The sequence below is a fragment of the Dromaius novaehollandiae genome, chromosome W (assembly GCF_036370855.1).
Source record: "Dromaius novaehollandiae isolate bDroNov1 chromosome W, bDroNov1.hap1, whole genome shotgun sequence".
NCBI classification, from domain to species: domain Eukaryota; kingdom Metazoa; phylum Chordata; class Aves; order Casuariiformes; family Dromaiidae; genus Dromaius; species Dromaius novaehollandiae.
In genome coordinates, this window is record NC_088130.1 from 20,890,046 (window position 1) to 20,900,807 (window position 10,762).

Below are 10,762 nucleotides of genomic sequence, written 5' to 3' on the forward strand. Positions count from 1 at the left end.
ACAGAGCACCATGAAGGGCAAATGAAGGGGGGGACTATTGCCTTGCATTTATTATGTTTTACTATTTAAACAGGACTGTAGCTTACGATTAACAGTTTGTTCCAGTGGTGCCTGCAGTATGCTAAAGACTTTGCCATCACAAAGGAATGAAGAATGCCTGTCCTGGAAATTTTGTTCACAGTCAAAGAACATTTTATTTTAGGAGAATGAATTTTGAAAGATAATACCTAATTATATCATGGAAATTGAGAGGCAGCGCTATTCTAAAAGACACAGGACACAGTAAAAAAACATTCAAAACAGAGAATCAGATTTTCTACAGTATCATAATATTGCCTTAAAGCTGAAGGCAGCTGTGACGTCCCTGTATGGCTGTCATTTGCAATAAGTCCCAGATTCTTTGACTCAAGGACTTGCAAACACTCATGAGCAGAGGTCACTGTGTGGAATCAAGCCTAATAGCCTCTTCTCTGGTACAAACACCCACAATCACTATTAAAACTGAAAGAATTTTATAAATACATTTTTTCCACACTGGTGCTGTTTAATTTTACTTGCTTAGCCTAAGAAGTGAAAAATTAATTTAACTTGTATGACTACTCAGTTTTTCTACTGTATTCTACATCTACACTGCTAAGGCATGTTTATATCTGCATAAAAGTTTGATTTCCAGTGACCTCATTAATGCTTTCCTGAAAACAGAACAGTTGAGAAGACTGTTAATATAGTATAGCTAACATTGTAACATAAGAAAAAACTGAAAGCTCTTAAAGATTTTTTCCAATCTCTATAGGCAATGTTTTTTAAAAAATCAGATTTTAAATTATTAGCAGCAAGAGACAAACATGCCTGTTAGAGTAGGTCATTCCTTTCTTTGAACTGTGTCTCCCTGTATTAACGCTTAAAACTGTGATACATAAATATGTTGTATTTTGGTAATTTAATACTACAGTGCATTTTGTAATACTGTATATTCAGTTCCTCCCATTGCACTGGCATTTCAAGCATGAATCAGGACTCTTGGATGGAATCACAGTTTTCCATATTCTCTGGTTCCCTGTTTTTTCTCTGTGGTTTAGTTCTACCAACACAGCTTTAAAGTCAAAGTACTATATGGAAAGCACATTTAGTTGCAGAGGGGAAGAATGTTGACATTCGGATTATTATTTAGACCATATATTATATACTAATAAGAAAAAAGTTGTAGCAACCAGAACAAAACTGTTAAGTAACTAATAAAATACATATGATATTGCCTGGTAACCTGACCACATCCACACAGAGAAATCCAAAGTTTGATACTTGGTGATGACCAGAATAAATCGATTTAGCACAACAGTATAAATCTTGAGTGAGCCTCCCTCGTGCCCAGAGAAGTAATGTTAGCATGAATGAAAACGGAACCAGTGTGGATGCAGAATAGCCCAGCAATTCTCTGCACTCAGCTATTACCTGTAATATGGTTACTCAATCATAATCTAATCTGAGGGAAAAAACTTGAAGGTCATTCACCCTAATTAATTTTGCATTTGGAATTACCCTGGAAAGCCCATTCACATCAGATTGTAGGTTCTCACAGTATACAGGGCTGAGTCTAAAAAGAGAAATGTGTGGCCACATTTTTAGCTTCATACATGTCTTTTTTTAAAAAAAAAACAGCTTGAGAGGAGGGGACTTAGGGTTTGGGTTGTTGGCGAGGGGGGGGTCTTTTCTCTTTTTTTGATTCAGTACTGTTGCGGTAACTATGTAACAGAGCACCTGGGTGCTGAAATTGGGAAACTGCTTACGTAGTAAGTAGAGAGGATTTTCTTCAGAACATGATTCAACACACTCCAGTGCATGGCCCCTGCCGTGATTCACTCTCTTGAGAAACCATCTCACTCTTAATTAACTGTAATGGAGGAGTCTGGCCTCTAAACTTAAGATCTAAATTAAGTACCTAAAACTAAGGAGTGCGAAATTACTTGTGGTTGTTCAGTTAGGCATTTAGTATTATTAAAAATAACGATAAAAAAGAACATTTGAAATGAGACACAAAAAAATAATTGCATGTGTGTTTATGCTAATATTGGGCTTTACAGGTGCAGACAGTATGTGCAATAAGGCAGGAACAAGGAATAAGGAAGAAATCTCAGCTAGTTCTGAGTTGCTTTGATTTTCTTACATCGTGCATGTAGATAAGGTATAACGAATAGTTTATTTTTCCCTGGATGAGCACATCAGTGGCAGTGTATAGCTAAATTGAAAAGGGAAAGTGAAAAAGTGAAAAATTTCATCACAAAAGTGAGGTTCTAAATTTTTGCTTTGCAAGGTAAATCACTTGTGTTTCTTGCAAGGTGTGAATTAATTGTCTCTGTAAAATGACTTGATAATTGAGAGTGAGGTCCAATAGCTACCCATTCCCTATGTTGATTTACAGTATAAAGGTGGTTTCCATTTCACACCACTCACCAGGAGCTTCCGTCTCTTCTAATCTTCAGATATTTGCTTTTAAGTAATTAATGGCAGAATGTTTCTGATTATTGCATTGTCCAATTAGCACATTTTATTGCATTTCCAAACTGAATTTTTAACTTTTTTCATGCCTTTTTGGTCTTCTTTTAACATTGATACGGCAGAAAAAAATCCCTCGTTGTTGTGTATTATTAATAAGCATGTAGTACACAGCACGTTCTGTTTCTGGCACCGTGCCTATTCAATATGTTTCACAGGCAGCTGTTTCCTTAGATTGTCCTGTTTCTTTCTTAATGCAGCTTTAAGCTTATAAATCTAAGATATATGATGTTTTCATAGCTTACATTCCCTCTTCAGAAATCTTTCTCACTAAGCTCAGTCTACCTGAGTATGGTTACAAGCTTGTTTCTGTAGTGCTTGTCACCTGGTTCCAACACACATGGCTCAAAAACGCACCTATGTGCTGTGCTACTCTTGCCTCAGAATACAGGGCAGGTTTTGTCTCTGTGTTCATATCTACCCCCGTTTTTTGTGCTTATACTCTTGCATCTTGAAAATGGAGACAACTCTTGCACTGATTCAGTGGCCAAGGGCCTGGAGTATATGAGCCAATTACACAAGCGGCTTTTTAAAATACTACTGCCCAAACATGGAAGGCAGAAGCAACCAAAATATATACTCATTCTCTGCAGATTACGAACAAGGCAGAATGCTAAAACAACTACGGGAACATAAATATGTGCCAAGTAAGGCCTTTTTCATGAGTAAGTTGGCAATAGCTGCCACAGAGCTACAACCATGTAGTATTTGAACTCTAGACCCTAAGGAGGACCTTAGGTGCCTGTAACAGAAATTAGGCAGACATTTAGTAAAGAAAATGTACAGAGTGTTTTCTCTTGGGGCAGGGCACAGTCTATCTCAAAAGGTCATGGATAAAGATTTTTCTTTATATGGGGTTAGATACAAGTAGAGATGGAAGAAATAAGAGTATTGAACAGAACCCTCCTCCTGGGAAACGAAACATGTTCATGAGTGGAGATTCCTAAAAATTGAGATATTTCTGTCTAATTACAACTCCAAGTTTTTGAATGTTGATCTGTCTCCTTTTGCCAAAGCTTTTAAAAGGCTGTGTTGTGTGTCTAAAGTAGCTCAGCAGAACAGACATTGCCCTATTCAATTAAATAACTATACACTTAGGCAAACTGCAACCAGAACATCATTTTAAACTTTTTTTTTAATTACTGTGAATGTATCATTCTGCATTTTCAGCTATTTATAACATATTTTTAAAATCATATGAGTTCTCCATGATCAGGCTTCTAGAACAGCCTTTATATGAAGCGCTTCTCCCGTTCCATCTTTATATCCTTTTGAAGAACTCCAGTGCCAGCATTATTATTAACTACATCGTGGTGGGTCTTTGCTTTGGCAACTGAGAAGATAAGCAGAGGGAACAGTAGAGACAGGACAGAAAAAGCTGCCAAGGAGAAGTGCAGAAACCAAGGCAAATCTCTGATGATGCCTGATATTTGATGTAAGAAGTCTGATATGAAATTCCAGAAGAAAGTGGATTTCCCAGTTTTATCAGGGTGCTTTTATGTGTGGTAAAAAGCTACCTGGGCTACACTTAAAGAGGCAGCAAAATAGTCTTGTCTAATCTGTGCGATATAGAAGAATGAAATAGAGCTATGTAGTAGCTCAGAGAATGCAGCATTTTACAACAGAGATTTACTAGCTTATTAAAACCAATATCTAAATTCAGAGAGTAGGGTTTTCCTCTAAATAAGCATTTGGTAAAATTAAGATGTTCATCTGAATAACATTTTAATAAGAAATTGTTTCTGAATGAACGTAATCAGGGACATTTCAGTAGAACTCTCAATGACACTTACTAAAAATTATTGGCATCATTGCGATCAGGAGGTAAAAATATTGTAATGCTCCAGCTCTGATATAATTTTTAGCAGGAATAACTTACAAAGAAACTGTGCACTATTTAAAAGCAATACATTTGTCATGAAATCCAGGTTCATACTAGGAGCTGAAAGAAATCTGGTCTTTTATGCTCAGGTTATAAAGTGTTATAGAAAAATCAACAGCACTTTATAGACTCTGTTTGTCAGATGTAATTCTTTATTACTGTTCATGAGCAAGCCAGGAGTTAAGCTGTATATTACATTTTTGAATGGCATAATTACATTTCCCTTCTGTTCAGCTAATTTCTTTTTCTTGTTTTTGAGGTGGTTTATGCCTAGAGGCAATTACTAGGCTTACAGTGGATGGACTGTAGATAATACATGAAGTTTAAGATATTGTTTACCTTTTTGCTGAAAGCTGCAGCATTTTTGAAGAAAATCAATTGCATAGTTACTACCGGAAAAATATAATGATACATTATGCACAAACCACTCTGAAGATAAATTTTAAGCTGTTATGATGTAAAATGTATTTTTGTTCATTGCTTTTCCTTTTTAGTCTGTTATGATTCACAGTAGGTACTGCAGAGATCTAGTGCATCATTTCGTTCTTTGTAAGAAATGCCTCACATTCATTTTTACCCTGTATGGGGAAAACACTGGGGGCTTTTTTGATGTTCTATTAAGTTTCATTAGACTAGGTTATCTTTTATATTCTAACCCTAAGTGTATTTTCCTGCATTCTTTTCTCTCTAAATACTGAGGCAATTAAGACAGTCTGATAAGCTGAGTAATCATTTTCTGTCACACGTAAGAACTGCTTTAGTGTCAAAGAATCTGAATGCCCTGATGACCCTAATTTCCAGGACAAAGCAAAAGTTTAAATAATCACAGTCTCTATATCACACATGTATGCAAGGATAGGTGGATTGGGATCCAGCTAAGCTAAGGAGTCTATGTTTTTTCGAATGGTTTCATCATAACCTTTGTTCTGCTCATACCCCCCAGGGTAGGTCCTTTGTCTATGTAGAAAAGCAGCATCCTTAAGATCAAGAGCCAGGAATCTGACAAAAAAAATCAAAGAAAAATATATACCAGGGGGCTAGTATTTTAAGTGTCTAGGCACACACTGAATGCACAGGTATGCCTCTAAATAGCAATTTCCAGCACAGCAATTTCAGATTTCTGATTTCTTATCATTCTTTAAAAACATATTATTTGTGTCGATCCTCAAAATCGGGATCTGATCTTGGAATCTATTTTTGTAATTTAGGAAGATTGAGCATCAATTAAAGAAAAAGCATCCACAAAAAAAAAACCCTCTTTTCAGAGTCATCATTTTCTGTCAAAATATCTTTCTGTGTATGCCGCTTTATAGACAATCTGAAGTCATTTTTTTTGTCTAGAGGGTAAAACTGTATTCCAATTGCCTGCAAGATATTTTATCTGCTAAGGAGAAAATAATATACTGTATCTTCTCAGCCCTGGCAGCAGCTGCCAAAAATGTTTACGTATCTTAGCACCTCACTAAAAACCTTAAACCAGGTGTTTAAGGCTAGGCCAAGATCTTAGCCTTTTGTTGTCCACAACAAAAGGCTTTTACTTCAGAAATGGCCTGTAACATTAAAAGGTTTTGTAGTATTTGCACTCTTTATATGCATATATATATATATGTATATATACCTGATAGAAGTTAAGAGTATGGTTTCCTCCTTCCGTGAAGTCTTTTAAATTTACCATTTTCCTGCAATATGTGCAGTCCAACAATAGGTGGAAGAAGTAAAAATGTGAACAAGAACAAGATGTTTCCATGTTCTGAAACAGTATTTTAAAACTGTTTAGTGAAAGAGGTTCCCAAGATGTTCAGAAGAGCTAGTGAACTATCAGCACTGGAGCATGTGTTTAATACAAATAAGTGTATTGGCACAGTTCTTGGTCTTATTCTTAATTCATGCACTATAGAGTGAAATGCAAACAAGACAAGACCTCTGAGGAAATGACATTTCTAACCAGGATATGCACTGACCCTGGAATGAGGCTTTTGGTAAAATTTCTAATGCAGCCTGTAGCCCTTTAACCTGAAAAATTTGAAATCATAATTTGACCCAACAGAAGTCCACTGAATTGTGCATATCTGCATTATAATCAAGACACGTCATAATGATAGAATTCAGCTCAAGTGAATGTCACTTATAGAAAACTGTATGTTTTTTAATTGCATGATCTAGATTGTGCTGGAGTGAGAATATTTTAAAATAAAAGTATTTTTTCTGACTCTTAAAATGTTAAGCCAACAGCATTTCTTAACATTTCTTGCCTACTAAGACAACTTAATGCCATACTTACAGCCATTTTTCCCAAGTTTTATGTGTTCCAGTTTTTCAGAGTTCAACCTGAAATGTTTTGAGCCTGATTTTTCAGAGGTGATGAGAGCCTGCTACCTTTACTGAGCTTATTTACAACTGCAAGTCATCATGGAAACTCACCGGGTCTTACATTTGATATGTAAGAATAAGATTAATGAATATGTCTGAAACTTTCAGCAGTATCTGAGTGCCACAGATGTTACATCAACTATTGAGAGCATCTGAAATGAAAAAACAGAATGTATGGACTATCACACAGAATAGTAATGTTAAAAAGTGCAAGCGTACTCGGCATTTCTATTCCTTTCTCCATCTTTTTAACTGAATACTTTTGTGTTCTAATAAAATGTTGCCCACTCATAGTCTTGTTTTCTTTTTATTCAATCCTATGTTGAATTCATCATAATCCTATGTTCAAAGCATCAGTCTGTTGTCATGGAAATGACTGATGTCACAAATTCACTGTTAGAACTTCAAGACAGGATCAAATGTAAAAAGAAAATGGAGCTTGAGAAGAAGGAAGCCACTGTTTAAAAAGCAAAGCTTTGGTAACATGCTAAAAGGAAAAAGCATGCAGGGATATACTAAGAGTAAGTGGATTTATTATGTAAGCCCATTAGAGGAAAATCCTTCTTTAAAATTTGCTCTTTCACATACAGAAGCAGAAATGTTTAGAGTTGTATATAAAACCCAAATACAAATGTATCATAAAACTGAGCTTTCTAAACTTTTACATCCTGAACCATCGCTTATACCAAAACAAAAGTGCATGAAATAGCCACAGTAAAAAACAAGAAGAAATTAAGTTGGTGATTTCTTAATAAAAAGAATAGGAAAACAAGTAAGTTTTAATTAAAAGATAGCGCACACACTCTATATTCATTATTGGAACAATTAATAAAAATACTAGTTAAAGATGTGTTCAAGTGACTGTTGACATGTGCCCTATGTAACATTTATCAGATTTTTTGTCTTTTTAGTAGCTGTTTTTTACTGTTTATATTTATCTAGGACTGTTCAGTTTCATGTGCTGAATAAAAACTTCTTACTAGCTGTATTCTGTGGTCTGTCAGACTTGGCAGATACAGCAAATTTTGGAGAGAAAATGCACTTAGAAGATGCTCAGTGGCACCAGGTAGGCTACCTTTCCATTTCCACTGTAGCATGTACCCTGCTGTTTCACTGTTATTAATAGAAAACTAACAACAAAGGTAACAAACAGATTAATGCTTACAATTCAAAGAGAGAGCAATGAAGAGGTGGAGAGGTGCTGAAACCTCCCCAATACATTTGTAAAAATTCCAAGAAACAGTAAAGCAATTTCCCTATTTACTATAGCACTGAGGAGCCATATGAAAAGGATAAACTTTTAAAAATGCACTCTTTTCCTCAGCATTTCCGTATTGGCTAGCTTAGATTGTTTGCTACTTACATTGCTTTTTGGATATCCTATCCTTAAGTGTGCATCTTTTCCCATGGCAAGTGCAGGTTCCAAAAGACTATAGAATCCCCCAGAGGAACTAAGTATCCTAAAAGTTACACGTTAAAATGCTCAGTATTATGGCGCCTAGTTCCCTTTTTGAAGAAATTAGGAGTGAGGTTCTCTTTTTATAGCTGAGAAAACTGATGGATATGGAGTTTGTACAGAAAAATGAAGGCCACAGTGTTTACACGGAAGGTGCACAACACATGGAGGACCCTGAGATCCTGGTCTCCTTATCATACAGCTAGACCTCATAAAAGATGCAGGTGGAGCACATTGTAGATCATTTCATTTCTGTCCACCTTCTCATAGGCACAGGGACATATGAGTTATGCCCAGATCTTACCTGAACAGCCAGAAGCCAGAAGACAGCTGGAGCGTGCAACTAAGCTTGGGTAAGTGGAGACACTTAGAAGTCCCATTGCTTACATCTGGCCTGGGAGAGCCAAGAGATAGAAAAAGATATCCCTTTGTCCACTGTTCTATCAACCAGATTAGATTATCTTGCAGAATATACTTATAAACTAACTCATATTATTCACTTTGCACAATATTTTGAAAAATCCTATATCAACTGCTGCACATCTAAGACCCCAATCCAATAACCACTGGAATCAATGGGAAGACCCACACTGACTCTGAGAAGAGCTGGATCAACCAAGAGCTGGATCTTTAACCAAGAGGTTAAAAAGAAAAGTTTATTTGGTGAAAAAAAGTCTTGGCTGTGTTGTAAAGTTAGGCACACTGGAATTCCTTGTAGCTAACCTGTCTGCATAATAAGAATGGGTTTATGCTACCTAAGATTAGCTTATTAGTATCTAATTGGAAGCCAGGCATAAACTTCTTTCAGTCAGCACCTCCATTAAATTTACAAGCATTCCCACACACGAGCATGTGGGAAGCAGAATAGATTAGAGAGATTTAACTACTTGGAGGCTGGTTTTGGCACAAAGCTCTTCATCCAGACCCACTAAGTTTTTCCATATCTGAAGGGTAAAAGCAGAAAAGTATTTCGTATTGTAGGCAGATGCCACCGAAATTTGTCCACCTGCCCATCTCATAAAACAGTTTAAAATTGTCGTAAATGTAGCCAATCAGGCTAAAAATTGCCATGCTGAGTGCCTGTCTCAGGCTTTGGCTAAGTTTAAACTAGAGTGGCCCAATCATTTCTAAGACTGAGCTTGGAGAAGGTACATTGTCTGGAAAAAAATGTCAGCTAGCATAATGTGCCATCTCCATGTTTTGTTACAGAGTTACTGAGATCACTGGAGTGCCAAGAATGTGCTTTTTGCCAACTTGTCACCGTCCTGTGAAAAGTCGTGCAAACTGGCCAAGTTACAGTATTTCTGTCTAGAAGGGCCCAGAGGTTAGAAATAGGCCATATGAAGAGACAAGTATGTTCTGGATAAAAGTGTTGCCATATGGTAACATTGAAGTGGTGTCATAGCAGGATTTAAATCCATGCAACTATTAATGAAAATTTTTTCCGCTTTGCTTGTAATCACTTCTCGAGGGAGGTTTTGCATGCTGTGAATATAACAGGCAAAATAAAATACCATCTTTGTACATGGCCGCTTTCCTTTTCCCCCAATGGAGCAATGAACTGCTCTAAAGTAACGAGCTATTCGTATGGCTGTGCGAGACTCTCCACAATGGTATGAGTAACATTGTGCGACCTGTTGGAGTCAGCTCAGGTCATGTCCTCACACGGAAAGCTTGTAAGAGCTTAAAGATAAATGGGGAAAAACAAGCAAATCTTTTGCTCTGAGGTGGCATACCTGTCCATGTCAGAGACATCAGGGATGCAGGAAAGAGAAATAGGAAACCTGGACTCTCCATTTGTGTTTATCCAAACACATCCTATAGGGTTTTGAAGGAGTAAGGTGCAAGATCAATTAATTCTTTGCAAGGGTGAGCTTGTCGGTCATAAATGACTTGCAAAACTTCTCAGGGAATTTGTAGGTGACTTTGTTATTGTCTCCTTTGGTCCTGCCTCTCTAAGAAAACCTTGTCTAGAGGAATCATATGTAACAGGGTTTCCATGAGGTCGAATGGAAACAAGTAAATGCCATATGGTCTCAACAACTCCACTACCACTGCAAAATTTTTAATACAAAGGAGTGAATAGTCTTTCATCCGCTCCCAGGAAAATACCAGAAGAGATGATAAGGCCCACAGTTCTTCCTTCTAGTTAGTGCCAAAAATATGGGAAAGATTTTTTGTAAAATTAAACTTTCACCTCTGACCTACATATTTATTTTTCTCTTCTTAATGACAAATTACACAAGCAAAATGACATGCATTCACAGATACTTTTTTCCCTTAAATGGTTTCCTAGCATGCTCATATTCTATTCCCTAGTTATGCCTGAACATTTCTGAGTAAACTTTTTATTGCGCTATAATGCTACAAAATTATTTTATTTTGTTCACTTAAGAGTTTCCAAAGATTTTCAAAGAAAGTAACTCTCTTTATAAGAACTTGGCAGACACAAATGAGAAAACAGTTTTGGCATGGCTATCTCTTAACTGGCTAAATAGAAA